General features: G+C 43.3%; 1 protein-coding gene across 2 annotated transcripts in view; it reads right to left on the reverse strand.

Moving 5' to 3' along the window:
* PAPPA (pappalysin 1) overlaps positions 1–17,172 on the reverse strand; it is a 250,880-nt gene that overhangs the window by 82,160 nt on the left and 151,548 nt on the right. The window lies entirely within an intron of this gene.

Here is a 17,172-nt window from a genome sequence, read left to right on the forward strand (position 1 = left end):
TTTCATACACACAGGTTCAGGATTTCTGGGGGACAGCAGAAAGATGTCTCAACCTTCTTCTAAGGGAAAAGCTTATGTTAGAGGCCTAAGGCAGCATTCATGAAAGTGGTGAAGCTAACATGTTTTCTTTGCCATCATTTACTGTCCAGCACCTATGTTCCAAACATAGAATCCCCACATTCCCAGGAAGCCAGTATTACTATCCTCCTCCTTGTTTGTCCTACAGATAAACAGCCTGGGCTCAGAGGTAATAAATAAGGCACCAAGGCCACACCTGTCAGGAATGGATGTTGAAGTCTGTGTTACTTCAAGTCTATCTCCTATTCCCAGTCCATTCTACAGATGAGAAAACAGAGACCCACACAGTGTACATGCTGATCTTAATGAGAATGGTGACAATAACGGTGAGGACGATAAATATCCAAATGCTTTCACTTCCATGGACACCATCCTTATGTCATTGTGATGGGGAGATTCATCGCCCACCCCACCCCCTTTTTTCAAATGGAGAAAGAAAATTCACAATCGCAGTGGAAGTACTGATTAAAATAATGACACTAGTCACTCATTTATATTGCATGAAATGTTAGTTCTCACACCTCTACCCCGTGGGGTTGGCATCAGCTCCCCGTTCTGCAGACAGTACAGCCAGGCATCGGGCCGAGTCCCTTCCTGGATGCCCGTTTTGAGGAGGAGATGGGCAGGGGGCTCGAGCTCCTCCAGCCAGTAAATCCTCTAACAAGGGAGAGTGATTAGTGTCGGATGTGGCGGTCGCCTTTTGTGCTGCTGACAACTGCTGCCATTAAAGGCCTGGCCGTGCTCATTTCACACGGGCCCTCCGCAGGCCTGCTCCCTGTCTCCCTAATTATGCCATTCACTAGTCGCCCAGGCCCGCCTGTGAACTCCTGACCCAGCACTGAAAGACTTGGGATCTCATTACTAATCTCTTAAGCCACCTAGTCCTCCAAAATACATCCATTTAAGTTGGAGGCCAAGGCTTTGGGGTGGGAGGTGGGGAGAGGGAAAGTCTGGCACACAGACTTCTCATGCCACGGCCATTTTCCCTTTCAGGAGACTGTGGCCTGAGCCACAGGGCAGCTGGCATGACTGTCCGACTCAGCCCAGGGCAGGCCCTGCTGAGGGACGGCGACTGGGTCTTGAGACTAGGAGTCCCTTGGACAGAAAGGGGAGGACATCTGGGCCCACCTGTTTGTAATTTCAGGGGTGCGGGTGGGGGATGAGGCCTGTGTTTGTTTTAATTATTATTATTGTTGTTGAAAAGGGAGGAAAAAATGAGCAGAAACTGCTAACATCTGGAGGCTGCCGTCCAGTTTACGTAATCTCTTGCAGCAGAGGAGGAACACGGGATCCCCAGCCAGATGGTCCGTGGGTGACTTCACAGCACATGTGCTACCTCCAAGAGTAAGATGCTGATGGGGTTAAAAGAGTGGGATGCAAAACCTTCCTTATATTCTTACAGGGTGAGAGGCAGTGGTTTGGGTGCTCCCAGGGATCTATTTTCTTTAGAAAGAACCATTTTTTTTGTTCTTGTCCAGACTAGGCTCAAATGTTTCTATGTCTCTCTCATTCAGTCATTCACTCATTCAACAAATATTATTTAGCACTTGTTGATGTGTTAGGTTCTTCATTCCCATGGTCCACATGAAGAAAATGGACCCCAAAGGAACAAAAGCAATAAAGATAAAAATTCCTTTTCCTAAAAGCTCCCAAACCCATGGGGGTAGGAGGTGAAGAACGAAGCAAGCAAACACTCATAGAGAAATGTGGTAGGTTCTGCGTTCAAGTGCTGTGAAGGCTGAGGGAGGGGCTTGGAGAAGGGAGTTGCTGAGGCAATCTATGTCTGAAGGCCAGGTCTGAAATGCAAGATCTTAATATCAAATGGGCTCTAGAGAGCAGGAACTGGAGAAAAAAAGAAAAAAAAAAAAAAAAGGCCAGTGAAGGAGAAAAACTCGGCCACAGCTAAGCCATAACAAACCCAGTTTTCCAAATGATGTCAAAAGCAGAGGCGTGAAGGATAAGTTTGAGATGCTGAATATTGCTGTGAACACAGTTCTGAGCATGTTATTTTAAAAAATACATTGCTAACTTTCTGTAGTTTAAACTTTATTTTTGCATTTGTACTGAAAGAAATTAATGAAGTGTCACAAATTCTAGATCAGAATATAAAACCAGTGTAGACTCTGGATCAGATCAAGAGAGCACTGTTAACTTCAGTCAGGATAAACACTCGACTGCAGACAGGAGCACAGAGCTACTGCCAGCAGTAGAAAACTCCAAGGCATTTCCAGCTCCAGATAAGAATCCTGAAAAATCATGAATTTTATTTCAGAGCCCAGAGGCATTGTCAGTTCTAGAGCAGTATGTTGAGCACTGAAACACTTCCAAGTTCTGGGCCAGAATACGAAAACACCATAATCCTAGAACAGGGCTGGGTAATGCCTTCTGCTCTATAGACCCAAACCTGAACCTGAGATTTAGACACTGAAGATGAAAAACACACATCTACTTAGCTTTAATCCAAATGCTTTCTCTGCTGGCTCTAAAGTGAAATTCAGACACACAGCCAACCCTGGAGTACAGCACTAAAACATGGAAATCTCCATCACTCAGCTCAGAGCTACTAAGACTAAAGGGGAATGTCTTAGGAAGTTTCTACACCTCTCCTCGTCCTTTGATTTTAAATCAAAGCCCCTGGGCATTCATGGGTTAATCGGAAAAGTGATGACCACATCCAAGTTCGGTGCCTGGTCACTGAAACCCTTGGTTACAAATAGTTGAACAGTGGTTAATGGCAGTCTTGACCACACTGGCCTATTCAAGAAAGGTCAGAGGAGTGATTTTTTTACTTAAAAACATCTGTCTTGAAAGAACAAGACTTTCTCAAGTTCATAAAACTAGAAGTTTCCAGGTTGTTGTTTTTGTTTCCTCCCCTTTTCCCCCTTTCTCCTGTTATTCAGCTTTCCAAATTAAGATCTGTGTGTTCCAGATTGTGTTGAAAATGAAGTACAAGTCACATTACCTGCAGGGAACCTCACTAGATGCCAAGATGATCATGCAGAGTGCACTGTCTCTGTCTGGGTCCTGCTTCTCACTGCAGACCTCAGGGTCCTCCCATCCCCTCTTATAGCCTAAATGAGTAAGGGCTGGGAATTGCTGCATGATTCGCTCTCTTCTTTTTGCTTTTGAAGAGGAGGCAGTACTCTTGTCTAGGTTGCCTCGAGCTTGATTTTTTCCTAGGAAGAGTCTCCAAAGGATGCAATGCAGTGATGTATGTGAGGAACAGGCGGACAGTAGTCACTTATGTTTTTAACAGTGTCCTGCAGACCTTCCAACTCAAACAAGAACTCTCGTTTTTAAAGACAAAAGTGACATTTCTCCCTGGCCTGCCCTTCCAGGTTTCAGAGGTAGAAACAGTGACTGTGATGCACAAACCAGGGAGCTTTGTCCACCACAGATGCAGTGGACACTATTGGCTTATGTGTCCACCATTCTATCAGCAGAGTTCTCTGAGGAACAAGGACCTTCCAGAGTGATGCTTTCCCCTAGTGGCAGCCTTGGCCAGGACAACAGACATCTGCACAAAAGCAGGGTGTTGAAGCAGCTGTTCTGAGATGCAGGGCCTGGGAATCCGGGATCCACAATGTGAACTTCTCAACAACCCCTGCACCTGCCACTTGCCTGAATCTTTCACTGAGGACCAGAAGACACATGCATTTTAAATCAAAGGAATGTGAGTTGGAATTTCAGCTTCTGCCATTCACTGACAACATGGCCTTGAACCCTTCATAAAGTCTAATATCTTCTACTGCTGAATGAAATGACGGTACCTATGTTGTAGGGTTGCGAGGATTCAAAGAGCTCTTGCACATGCAAATATTTAGATACATCCTACTCACTAAAGTACAAAATTGACATTTTCCTCCTTTATAACTTGCTGCTTCTTTCTTTCTGGCTATAGAGGGACATGGTTCTGGGTTCAAATTCTAGACTTCCCTGTTTTACCACTGGGCTACCTGTAGAACTTGGGTAAGTGACCTAACCTTTGTGAGTCTTGATTTACGCCTCTGTAAATCAGTGAAAATTACAGTAGTTACCTCATAAGGTGGTTGACAGGTTTAAATGTATAAAAAGCAGTATAGAGTTCCCTACATAATGTAATCACCCTGATAGCCAAGTCATTGCCATTATTCTACTCATCATTATGTAATTACTATTATATTATGGTTATTACTGGTATTTGTTGTTATTGTGTAGTCCTTCATTTTCCTCTGTCTCTTAATTCTACATTCCTTCTTTCCTTTTACCTCCACCTCTTCTTCCTCCCTTCTTTCTTCCTCTTACTCCTTCACACCCTCCTGTGCTGGGCCTTGTGTTGGGAGATCTCTCTGAAGGTGAACCATATTCTCAAGTCAGAAAGGAAGACCATTAGGTTTCCATCCATCTCTGTAGGAAGCCAATCACAGGAAAATTGCTTAGACCCCAATCTTTCCTGCAATAACAAGAGGCAAAGGGTAGAGCTTCCTTTCTGGGACTCAGCCTCCAGAAGCTGTTTCCTACTTTTTGCCCAAAGCTGTTAGCAGACAAAAAAAAAAAAAAAAATTATTTCTCAGTATTTATCATGAAACTCTATATGCCAGGCCCTGTTCTTGATGCTGAAACACACAGCAGTAAGCATACAAAAACAGTTACTAAAAAACCCTTCTCATTGTGCAGTGAACATTCCGGGGGTGATGATGGATTACAGAGGCACAGAGTAGCAGAAAGAACTTGAGGTCTGGGCTCAGGATGGGTTTTCAGGTCCTCTTCCTCCCCGAATTCACACAGCAGCACTTATCTTCTTTGTAATGTGAAGGGATGAACCAGGAGAGTTCAGAAGGCCCTGCCTGCTTTGATCACCTATGATATTAATAGGAGGCTGTAACCTGGAAACATAAGGGAATCACTTGTAGACACTGATTTATAAATTTAATCCAATTATAAAGGAGGTAACACCCAGCAGATATTGTTTCCATCAACATCATTTAATGAGTCCATTTTCTGAGTGTTGTCCACACAGCAGGCCCTGTGCTGGGCATGGGAAATACTTAAAAGCACAAGATGAGGGCCAAATCCTTAGCTGCTCACCAGTCATTTGGTATGAAAAGCTGTGGACACAAGCAATGCACACTGAAAGTCAGCTTGTGCTCAAGCCTGATAATTCCAGAAGTATTCTGTACATAGAAGAGGGAGGCTGCTCATGGGTTGAGGTTGTCAGGGGAGGGATATGCAAGAGGAGCCACTTGAGCTAAACGCTATAGGATAGTTAAGCCCTGAAAAGGTAGAGGAGCAAATGATGGTGTTTCCAGGCAGGAGAAAAGGAAACCCTAAGACATATCTGGAAATTGCAAGTTGGCCCATACTGCCTGGAACGTGCCTCTTAGGCAGTGCGCTGTAAAGCAAAGCTAGAGATTGTGCCTGGCCTTGTCTGCCAAGACTTTTGGAGTTTATAAGTCACAGGGAAAAAAACAGAAAGCTTCACAGGTGAGAAATCACTGAGACCAATATTTCTTGTGAATTATGGAGAATATGCTCCAAAAGCAAAAGTCCTCCAGTGAGAATTTATGCAGACTTAAAAAATTTAAGACATTGAATTACAAAAATTTAGTATACCATATCTCACTCTGGGAAAGAGAAATGTCATTAAAAAATCTTTGGAGAGGCCGGGTGCGGTGGCTCACACCTGTAATCCCAGCACTTTGGGCGGCCGAGGCAGGTGGATCATGGAATCAGGAGATCAAGACCATCCTGGCCAACATAGTGAAACCCTGTCTCTACTAAAAATACAAATATTAGTTGGATGTGGTGGTCCATGCCTGTAGTCCCAACTACTTGGGAGGCTGAGGCAGGACGCTTGAAAAACCTGGGAGGTGGAAGTTGCAGTGAGCCAAGATCACACCACTATACTCCAGCCTGGCGACAGAGTGAGACTCCATCTCAAAAAAAAAGGATGTGATGCAATGACAGAACTGAATGAATTTAGGTAGTACTTACTCTATTCTAAGCACTGTCCTAAGTGCTTTAAGTGTGCTATCCCATGGAATTCTCACCATCTCCCCTTAATTATTTAATTTTACAGATGAGAGGACTAAGGCACAGAGAGGCCAATTAATTTGCTCGCGATCTCAATGCAAGTAGCAGCCCTGTCATGTGATGTACTCTAGACCTGCCCTGTCTAGTAGGGGAGCCCAATACCCACATAATAGGCTATTTAAATTGAATGAATTAAAATTAAACCAATTAATCAGTTCCTCAGTTTCATAAACCCCATTCCTAGGGCTCAATATCATAGGTGGCTAGAGGCTACTGAACAGGACATTCATATGTAGAACATTTTCATCATCATGGAAGGTTCTATTGGACAGATAGTCTGGAGCCTGGTCTGTGAACACTGATACAATTTTGCTGTCTCTGAAACATAAACTCCTGACTGTAGCCCCGTGGTGCATGTCAGTTTATCTCCTCCTTCCCATTGCATTAAATTGATACTCTCTTCCTGGAGCCCTTGCCACCAGTCAGTTGCACTGCAGACATGGGCATTACCCAGGTGGCATCTGCATCTCTGAAAGCAGTACCTTGACAGTAGACCAGATCTCTCCCAAACCTGTGACTTCCCCAGGGGTCTCTCTTCCAGGAAGCTGAGAAATGCAGACATCACTGAAGTGTCCCTTTCCACCAGCTGCACATATGAGTCATGTTTGGAAAAGGATTCTGGGGTGGGCAGGAGCCCCAGGGAAAACTTTCTTGGACTGCCCTGGCACAGGGAACCTCTCAGCAGGGACATCTCTCATGGGCCTCTCTGGGCCCATTTCTCTCTGGCAAACAAACATGTACAAATGTACCCAGGATACCCTGGTGCTTGGATCTGGCTGAAGAATTAACCAGGGTTTAAGAAAATCATGGCTGGAGTTTCTTAAGGGGAGGCAGAAGGCCCTTTCTGGTCTCATTCTACAGGTAACATACTCAGGCTAATTTATCAAAGTAAGGATGGGGAGGAATAGAGAGTGGGGAGGAACAGAGAGTAGGGAGGAGGGGGCTTGAAAGACAAACAAAAACAAATGAACACACACACAAATAAAAACAAAATCTTGTGTACAGCCAAACTCTAACTCCCCTCGAAACCCCATCCTTTGGGTCTAGCTTGAGAAAGTTTACTTTCAGACTTAGAGAAATGAGTATGTGGTTTTAGGGACAAAATTCAATACCGCCAAAGCAGCCGGCTCAGCAAGCTCAACTGGCTATTGCTTCCTAAGTGCATTACAGCCCAGGAGAGTGAATGCTGTTTACATTTTTTACATGTTTCTTGGGTACAGAACATGAAACTAAATTACACAGCAAAGGCCATGCTGGCTGAATGCCGGTGACCCCACTTAAAACAAAACAATAACCAAAAAAAAAAAAAAAAGAAAGAGAAGAAAATTAAAGACAAGAATGGAGAAGGGTTTTAAGGGAGCCAGAACAAATGACAGGGATAAAAGAAAGGTTTCTGGTCCTGAAGCTAAGACTGAGGAAGAGGTTGTGGAGAATGAAGGCGATCAGATAGGGGTAGGCCAGGTTTGGAAGAAAAAGGAAGAGAGAGGCCAAGGAATCTTCCTAGATGGGTCATGGAAGGGGTTGGCAGGGATGTGTGTAGTCTACATGCAGAACCAGTGGAAGCAGCCCCAAACCACAAAGCCTTGCTTATTCTTGGGCTTCAAGTCAAGAGTCAAGTGTCAACTGAAAAATGAAGACTCGCTATTCAAACCAGGATCTCACCGTTCCACGTCGCACCTTCCCTGATCAATCAATACGTGTTTGCTGTATGCCTACAAATGCCAGGCCCATCCCTTCATTGTTTTCCTCTCTTACACATTTTTGTTCCTTCTCCAGATTCAATTTGCTCAGGGATAACATGGTTTAGTAGGGATGTGAACCAACACAAATTGGATGTCTTGCAAGACGTAGCCATGTACTGGACACTTTATATATGTTAGCTCATTGGATCCTCATACCATCTCACAGAATGACAGCAGGATCATGTGAAGATGAGAACAACTGGGGTTTAGAAAACTGAAGTCATTTGCCAGGCATCAGACAGTTGGTAAGAAACAGTACTCAAGTTAGGTCTTTCTGGCTTCAAAGCTTATGCTTCCTCTGTGAAACAATATGGCTACACTACAATGTTTTTTAAAGTTTCCCCCAAATCTCCAAGTGGAAAGAAAAATTACTTTCTGGATAACCTGTCGCTCTATTCAGGTTCGCCCTTCCTCCTCAAAGGTTAACGTCTAAGGTTAACTCCATTTGTCCACGTATCACGGCACTTTGCCAGCTTTGTCTTTTCTTATTGAAAGAAGCTATTTTGGTGTCTTCCTCCACGGCACATAACTTACTGCTTGACACCAGTGGTTGCTTTGTTCAACCTCATGTTGAAAATGATGCTTTGGACACAGAAGATTCACAAGATTCTGTTGATTTTGAATCCAAATACCAGAATCATTTTATAACAGATGGGATTGAGAGGTTCAGGGAAGTTGTTTAATCAAAATCAAGTCTTTATTAAGTGAAGTAAGACCAAGAGACTTTCAAAGTCTCTCTCTGCTTAAATTTCTATGCCCCAAATACTATTCCGTTAGAAAAAAAAGTCCACATGTTGTTCCTAATTGGATTTGTTCCTTAGTTGCCAAACTTCACAGGCAGATAGAAATGTTTCTTTAAAACTTTGCTGGTTGCTACTAGAAGGAAAACTGCATTTCTGTCTCATCCTTGACAAGTAACTGCCATGGAGATGTTACTACTCCTATTTTACAGATAAAAAACTGGGTTGGGGGCAAAGAGATCTGACTTGCTCAAAGTCTCACAGCTAGTAAGTGGTGGACTCTAGAACTGAAAATCAGGTTGATCTGATCCCCAAATCTCATTTTTTATAAAGCTCCAGTCACTCAGAGTTTTTCAGTCCAAATCCTAGGGCCAATCAGAGTGTCTAGATTTTTGTAGATTTCAACAGATATTGAAAGGGTAAATGACCAAAGGATGAATAGAAGAGACAGCCAGGAGCAGAATCTAGTAGATCTCTTTGCTGAGGCCCCATAAGATTCAGTAGATTTGAAGTCTCCCACAGCCCAAGGTTTTCATGGCAAGTTTTGGGGGTGGTTATAGTGACCAACTCAGCGGGCTCCCTTCTGAGGCAGGCTCTGATTTTTACTTTCCTGGAGGGATTTTTGGGTGCCCCACACCATGGGACAGGCTGAACTAGACCATGGTACTTTCTGTTCTGTCTCCTTAGATGACTTGCACATGTGCTCTTGAAAAATTATTCAGAAACCACCAGGAGAAAGCAGATCCCTTGGGTATTTGGAAAACTGCTTGGAATTGTCTCTGAAATTTCAGCATGTTCCCTTTGCCTTTCCTCCTTCCACCACCATTGGCAAAGGCTCTCTAATTTCACTAATGAGAGGAGATGAGTGCTTTGGTGAAGGCCATAGCAGGCAGGGCAGGCAAGGAAGGGACAGAGAGCCCCTTAGAAGTGACTTCAGCACTGGGTATAGAGTACAGGATTTCTTCCTGCCCTTTGCAAATAGTATACTCTAAATAGCATTGCGGAATTGCTTATCAATGCAGAATTTCCAAGTGAGGCTGTTTTAATGCAATACCAGTATCCTGGTATAACAAAAGAAAATAGAAGAAAGAGTGCCATGGGTGGGGTGCTTCATCTCCCTGAGACTCAGTTTCTTCATTTTGAGAGAGGAATATTAAGAATTCTCAGCAGGGTTGTTCAGAAATCTATGCAAAATAATACAGGGCCTGGCATGTAAGAAGTGTTCAACAGTTGTCAATGTTCTTCTTTCAATGATCCAACCACATTAGTCTCCTGCTGAAAAACTCAGAAAAACTCCTCACTGCCCTCAGGATAGTGTCAGGTTCCAAGCATTGGCAGGATTTTCCTAACCATATTTCCTAGCTCATCTCTCTTGACTTCTCCTTCATTTATTATTTACCTTCTTTTGGATATGCCCCTCGCAGACCCCATCATGTGATTCTTTCCTCCCTCTCCTGTCCTCCAGCTTATCCTTTTAGTTGAAACTCAAAAATCACTTCTCCCCTGTCCTCCTATGGGTCCGCCTCTCTGAGCACTTTGTACACTGCATCATAAGTGTACGTGGAAAGATTTCTTATCCTTGTATCCATACAATACCCTAGTGGGTATCTAGTCCCTTGCTCTGGAGACAAGGATGAGGAAGACACAGATGAATGGCTTCTCCACTCCTGCCTCAGACTTGGCAGGCCCTCAAAAAATATGCACATCTGGCTGGGTGCAGTGGCTCACACGTGTAATCCCAGCACTTTGGGAGGCTGAAGAAGACGGATCATTTGAGGTTAGAAGTTTGAGACCAGCCTGACCAACATGGTGAAACCCTATCTCTACTAAAAATACAAAACTTAGCTGGGCATAGCAGCATAGGCTTGTAATACCAGCTACTTGGGAGGCTGAGGCAAGAGGATCACTTGAGCCTGGGAGGTGGAGGCTGGAGTGAGCTGAGACTACACCATCTGTCCTGGAGTGAGACTTTGCCTCAAAAAAAAAAAAAAAAAACAGAAAGAAAGAAAAAGAAAAAAAGAAAGAAAATATGCACATTTTACACTTTTCTTTCACTGACATTTTAAGGTTTCCTATGTATAGCACATAGCTTGTAAATTGAACGAAGTTTCTTCTTCCTCTTTGTGTTTCTTCTTCCTATTTGTGCATTTATTATATTTTTCTCCCCATATCCCTGCTATAATTAGGCACACATTCCAAAATTTAAGAAATCATTTTTGGCTGGGCGCGGTGGCTCACACCTGTAATCCCAGCACTTTGGGAGGCCGAGACGGGTGGATCACGAGGTCAGGAGATCGAGACTATCCTGGCTAACACGGTGAAACCCCGTCTCTACTAAAAAAATACAAATAACCAGCCGGGCGAGGTGGCAGACGCCTGTAGTCCCAGCTACTCGGGAGGCTGAGGCAGGAGAATGGCGTAAACCCGGGAGGCGGAGCTTGCAGTGAGCTGAGATCCGGCCACTGTACCCCAGCCTGGGAGACAGAGCGAGACTCCGTCTCAAAAAAAAAAAAAAAAAAAAGAAATCATTTTTACATGCAAGGGTTGGCAACTTAAAACACTTATGTGTCTCTTTTATTTCCATACACACATTTTAGCAAACTCTCTGGAAAGGGCAATGGGTGAAAGAATGGGTGCCAAAACCTGGAGATCTAAGCAGCAGGCAAAAATTATAGGGCAGTATTTTGGGCATTGGAGAGAGGGAATGCCCACTTTCCCGGTGTGTCTTAATGCATACTACATATTAAAAGACGCAAAAGACACTAGCTCTTCTAGCTTGTTCTCATGTGTCAGTCATTGGAGCAGGCTTGAGCTGCCTGGTCCTGTAGCTGTATTATGAACACAGTGGCCTGCATCTTGGTCCTGCCCCTTATAGAGTTGAGCCCTGAAGCAAGTTGCTCTGCTCTCTGAGTCTTTGTGTCTTAATCTGTAAAGTGAGAACAGTGATTCCTACTTTTGTAGTAGCTTTAGTAGGATTCATGAAATTTGGTGGAAAACCTGGAAGAAGTTGACAAATGCTATTTTTATAATTTGTTTAGGATCTTCTGAAAGTGGGCAAAGGACTTTTCTGTCTTACACACTGGCTCTAATCCCTACTGGCTGAGTAAGCTGATAGCAGTGTGGTTTCTTCCTCAGGGAAACTCCCTCTAAATCTTACACTCTTGGGTCTTTGTCTACTATTTCTAGTTGAAAACACCCTTCTGATGACATGGTAAGCTTTATGAAGGCAGAAAAAGAACCAGTACTTCTTTGAACCTTCTCAAAGTGCCTGCTGCAGTTCTGAGTATGTAGCAAACATTTGTTGATGCAACTATGTTTAATTCAACAAAATGTTGACTGAGCTTCTGTTATGTGTGGGTCCCTACAGCCAGCTTTGGGGGGAGTGCAAAGAAGGAAACCTGACACGAACAAGACAGGGAATTAACATTTGTACTTCCCATCAAGTGAACAAACCGAGCACAGAGTGCTTTCTCTGCATCCTTCATTTCTACCAGGTAGACATCATTCATCTTAATTTCTACCACGTAGATGTTATCATTCTCATTTTCTATAGGACACTAAGATTCCCAGAAGAGTAACTTACTCAAGGTTTCCATGTCAGAACGGAATTTAAGAGAGCAGAGCCAGATCTGCATGATTTCTACATGATTTCTACTTCACCTCATTAACGGCCATGCTCTCTCTCACATTCATCAGTGCAGGACTCAAACATATTTCTGTTCAATCAAGTGAATAAATAAATTAATACATAAATTGTTATATCGCAAAGGCGTAGTATGGTTTGTATTTTATTTATTTATTTATTTATTTATTTATTTATTTATTTATTTTGAGATGGAATTTCCCTCTTGTCACCTAGGTTGGAATGCAATGGCACTGTCTCAGCGCACTGCAATCTCCACCTCCCAGGTTCAAGCAATTCTCCTGCCTCAGCTTCCCAAGCAGCTGGGATTACAGGTGCCTGACACCACAACCGACTAAATTTTGTATTTTTAGTAGAGATGAGGTTTCACCGTGTTGGCCAGGCTGGCCTCGAACTCCTGACCTCAGGTGATCTGCCAGCCTCAGCCTCCCAAAGCACTGGGATTACAGGCATGAGCCACTGCGCCCAGCCTGGCTTGTATTCTAGTAGAAGCATGAAGTATTATGAATGGGCCAGGGAATAATAATAGCAACTCAAAATGAAGTGGTCAAGGACTAATATACCCAATCGTGGGTTAATGGAATAAATTACAGAGAATAAATTACAAAGAAAAGAGGCATACCTAGGTCTCACCTGCCTTCTAGTGTAGGAATCTTCTGTTCAGTCAGCTGCCCAGCCTGAATGTCTTATAATGGGGAACTTCTTATATCACAAGGCACTCCATCCCACTGTGGATAGTTCTCATTCTTTGAAAAGTTTTCTTTACTTTGGACCTGAAACTACTGCCCTCGAAATGCTTAGTCTAAGTTTTACCCTCAAAGGATTAACCAAATAAATTGGTTGGTTGACTGAAGGTCTGTAATCCCTTAAGAGAGCACTGTAAATTCCAGATAGTCTTAGTATTTCCATTTCCTACTCAGGCCGCTACAAAGGAGGAAATGTTTGGATAGGAGGAAACAGACTTTGGTAGAAATGCTGGGGGTGGGGGTAAAAGGAAGGAATATCAACATCTCATTTTGGCAGCCTTTTGTGTAAAGCATTAGAGAAATGTGAAACATGGAGACAAAATAAGAACAATACGAGATCTTTGCAAGCACTTAAACCAAACCAGGTTCTAAGGTTCCCAGAAGAGAGAGAACTTGATTTTTTCGGTTAATTTCCATTTTTTTCTGTCCCAGGAACTTCTTAATTCCAGCTGGGCCAGGAAGGTGCATGGCCAAAATATCCAAAGAATGTCTCTTATTATAGGATATTCAGCCCAATTTGCACAACCAGGAAGTTTTGATACTTCTGATAAGGTTTGGATATGAGACTCAATGTTCAGGGTTAGCTTTGCCTTAACCAAATTTGGGAATCTTGTTTGAAAAGAATGAACGAGAAACACTGGAAACCATTAAATATGGCAGGCTTTTACAACATCAAAACTGAATTTTTAATCAATATTCTCAAGCCATATAGCACAATGCATGCTGTTTCTTTGTAGTAGTCATAGAGATCCTGCAGACTTATTGTGATAAGAATGTGCCTTTGATGGAATTCTCACTCCTAACTCTTGTACAGTGACTAGGTCAGAGGCTGGGTATTTCAGTTCTTTGGTGTCTTCAACAGGCTCTAGCACAGAACTAGGCACATAACTCCAATAAACATCTGCGTTTATCATTTTTATTGCATCAGGGAAAGATAGAAAGTGGGACCAAACTGAATTGTAAAGAGCAAATGGGAACGACTAGGTTATTTCATCATTCCCTAAGTTAATGGAGTGTCCTAAGGAACTCCAGGGCATCATGGAACACAGCCACCTTGTCAGGGAATGGGAACAGCCTGAATTTGAAGGTATAGGCAGTGACTATAAGTTTGCTCAAGGAGAACTGAAGTACCTCATGAGGTCTGCAGAGTGACACTCAACGCTGAGATTTATCCATCTAGGAGTCTTTCTGCTTGTTTTGCAGTGAAGTTTTCCAGGAATCCAGCCACTTCCAACTTTTGAATGTGACCTCATGTTCCCAACGGCCCACTGTCACTCATCTTCCATGAGATTTTTCTAATCCTAGATTCTTCCCTTATGGATTATATAACTTATAGTGAAGCTGCTGTGTTCCTCAGTTTCTCCAAGGTAGACAACAATTCCTACCTCGAAGAATGACACGGAGATTGGCTGTAATGTGCATACATGTGTCCAGTGCCTGGTGGACCTTGATAACTACTATTTCCTTCCTGCTATTCTCTTCTATCTGCTCTGGTATTCCCATGCTCCTACAGGGCCTCTTTGTGTGTAAATTTGTGTATGTGTGTTTGTGTGTGTGTGTCTGTGTGTGTGAGAGAGAGACAGAGAGGGAGAGAGAAGAGGGAGAGTATAAGCATCTGGGGGGGAAAGTGAGAAGCACATGATACAATTCCCATCTTCTTCCTAAGCCCGACTTCTAAGAGCCTCCCAGCTCCTCCTCTCAAGCTATCAACATCTTCACTGGAAGCCCTGACAGGGTGAAAATTAACCACCAATCTCTTCTAATCACTGTACAAGGTAATGAAGGGCACAATTTTATTTCCTCCTCATTCTCTGTTGTTAGAAGGAAGGTACGTTTGCACTTCAGGAATAGCCCTTACCTCTAATTATGCAGGCTCTGTGTGTGTGTGTGTGTGTGTGTCTGTGTGTGTGTGACTGTGTGCCCATGTACATGTGTATGCATGTGCCTGTGCCCCTGTGTGTGGTGGTGTTAGGGTGTGTGTGTGTGTGTGAATGACTTCTAGGTACTTGCTTTCAGATGAGAAATTCAGAAGACTTTTGTTGCGCTGCCCTCGGCCTGGCCCTGCACCCAGCCTGCACACATATTCCCTCCCCTGACCCTGTATTCTCCAGTGAGCTGATCTCATTATGGCAAATTTAGTTACAGCTGAAATCTCCTTGTAACAAAGATTATGTCCAAGCCCAGAGTAATGGAACCTAGTCGATTTCATTAAAATAAAATTGGTTACAATGAATAATTCAATAGGATGATTTTGTTTCCTCATCTCCTCTTTGTAGATCGAAGAGCTAGTATTTATAATGATTTTTTAAATTGGATTTTTGTTTAGGAAGAGATAATCACCAGTAATTCCTGACAGCCCCTCCTTACAAGATTGGAATAATTGCCCCATGAAGCTTCTTTTCAAATGCTAAGACTGGAAAATTCTTTCTCTCCTTTTCTCACATTAGTCGCAATAACCTTTGGGTGATTTTTAAGCACAGCTGCTACCTCAACTCTTGCTCATGGGAGGTTCTGAGTGTGTTAATAATTCTCTTGGTTGAAGGTTGTTTTAAAAACATTTCTAAGAACTGGATGCTAGTGTTGAATTTGGAATTCCTGTTTCTCTTGCTGGCCCCAGCCCTGTTGTTTCTGAAGCAGGACATTCTATGTGATAGAGAGGTGATGTTTGAGTGTTTTCTGTCAGTGTCGTTCATTTGCATGTGGCAATGGGATGTATGTGTGTGTATGCATGTGTATCTACAGTCAATTAAACACACATTTGCTGGGCACCTATCTAGCCTGTGCTTGAAGATGAGGGGACAAAGATGAATAAATTGAAACTTATTCTCAAAGAACCAGCAGCCTAATGGGGGAGCCAGACAGACAAACAGATACCTCAGAGTTCAGTATGATAAACTCAACCACACAGATGATTCCACCAAGCACAGAGGTGGCACAGTGCACAGAGGTGGCACAGTGCACAGAGGTGGCACAGTGCACAGAGGTGGCACAGTGCACAGAGGTGGCACAGTGCACAGAGGTGGCACAGTGCACAGAGGTGGCACAGTGCACAGAGGTGGCACAGTGCACAGAGGTGGCACAGTGGGAGGATGAACCCTAGCCATTCATCTATCCATGCACTCATTCATTCATTCAGCAGGCTGGCACTATACATATTAAGCATCAGGAAATGCCATGTTACCATTTGTTTCCACTCTCCTGAGGGCATTCAAAAATAAATGCAAATGAATAAAGGCTTTAGTAATGTAAACATAAACAAAAAATGAATGAAGAAATAATCAAATACATGCAACAACTAAAAATGAGGTAGTCCTATTCTGTACCTCACCCAGTGATTCTTCACTGGACCCCAGAGGAAGGTCATATCTTTCTTTCATCTAGAAGCCAGGCCTACCCCACTGAACCTAAATCAAGAAAGCAATATTAGAAAGGAATGTCTGGGAATAGCAGTTCATTTGCAAGGCCAGGAGGCAGGCTGGTCTCTGAAAGGCCACTAGGCCAGGCAAGCAGAAGCGCTGAGTCATGCCTCCGAGAAATGTGAGTCTTGGGGAAGGCAGGTGCTTCCTTGGCAGGATAATTGGAAAGGGGGCTCTCGGGACAGCATGGCCATCTCTAGAATCATACAAGCACTGGTGGCCCCAAAACTCTCACTCCCTGGACTAAGCTGTCAGTCCCCTGGGGAAGAAATGTGGCACATAAATAGTGCATTAGGGGACTGAGGCATGAGTCACAGCTTAGAATTGGGAAGGCCCTTGGAGATCAATAAGCTCAACTACTCTTTATTTTAAGGATGTGGGAGAAAAATAGGGCCCAGAGAGGTGGGGGAACTAGTCTAAGGCCACATAGCAAATTACTGTAGAATTACTGTTAAATCAGGGAGTACACAGCTTGGCACCCCCTAAAAAGTGGGACTTCCAATATAAATTCATTCTTACCTCACTGAAACACATGGTATATGCAAAATGGAGTTCTTTCTCCAAATATTAGTTATTACAGGCAAGGAAATAGGAGGACAGTCATTACCCCATCATACAATGTTCCCTGCCCTAACAATTCCAGATCGAATCCTTTACAAATGGTATTCATGAAGCCCTAACAGTACATTTAATAAAGATATGCTCAAGTGGCCACATCCAATGACACTGCCTTAG

Source organism: Rhinopithecus roxellana, chromosome 16 (assembly GCF_007565055.1).
Source record: "Rhinopithecus roxellana isolate Shanxi Qingling chromosome 16, ASM756505v1, whole genome shotgun sequence".
NCBI classification, from domain to species: Eukaryota; Metazoa; Chordata; class Mammalia; order Primates; family Cercopithecidae; genus Rhinopithecus; species Rhinopithecus roxellana.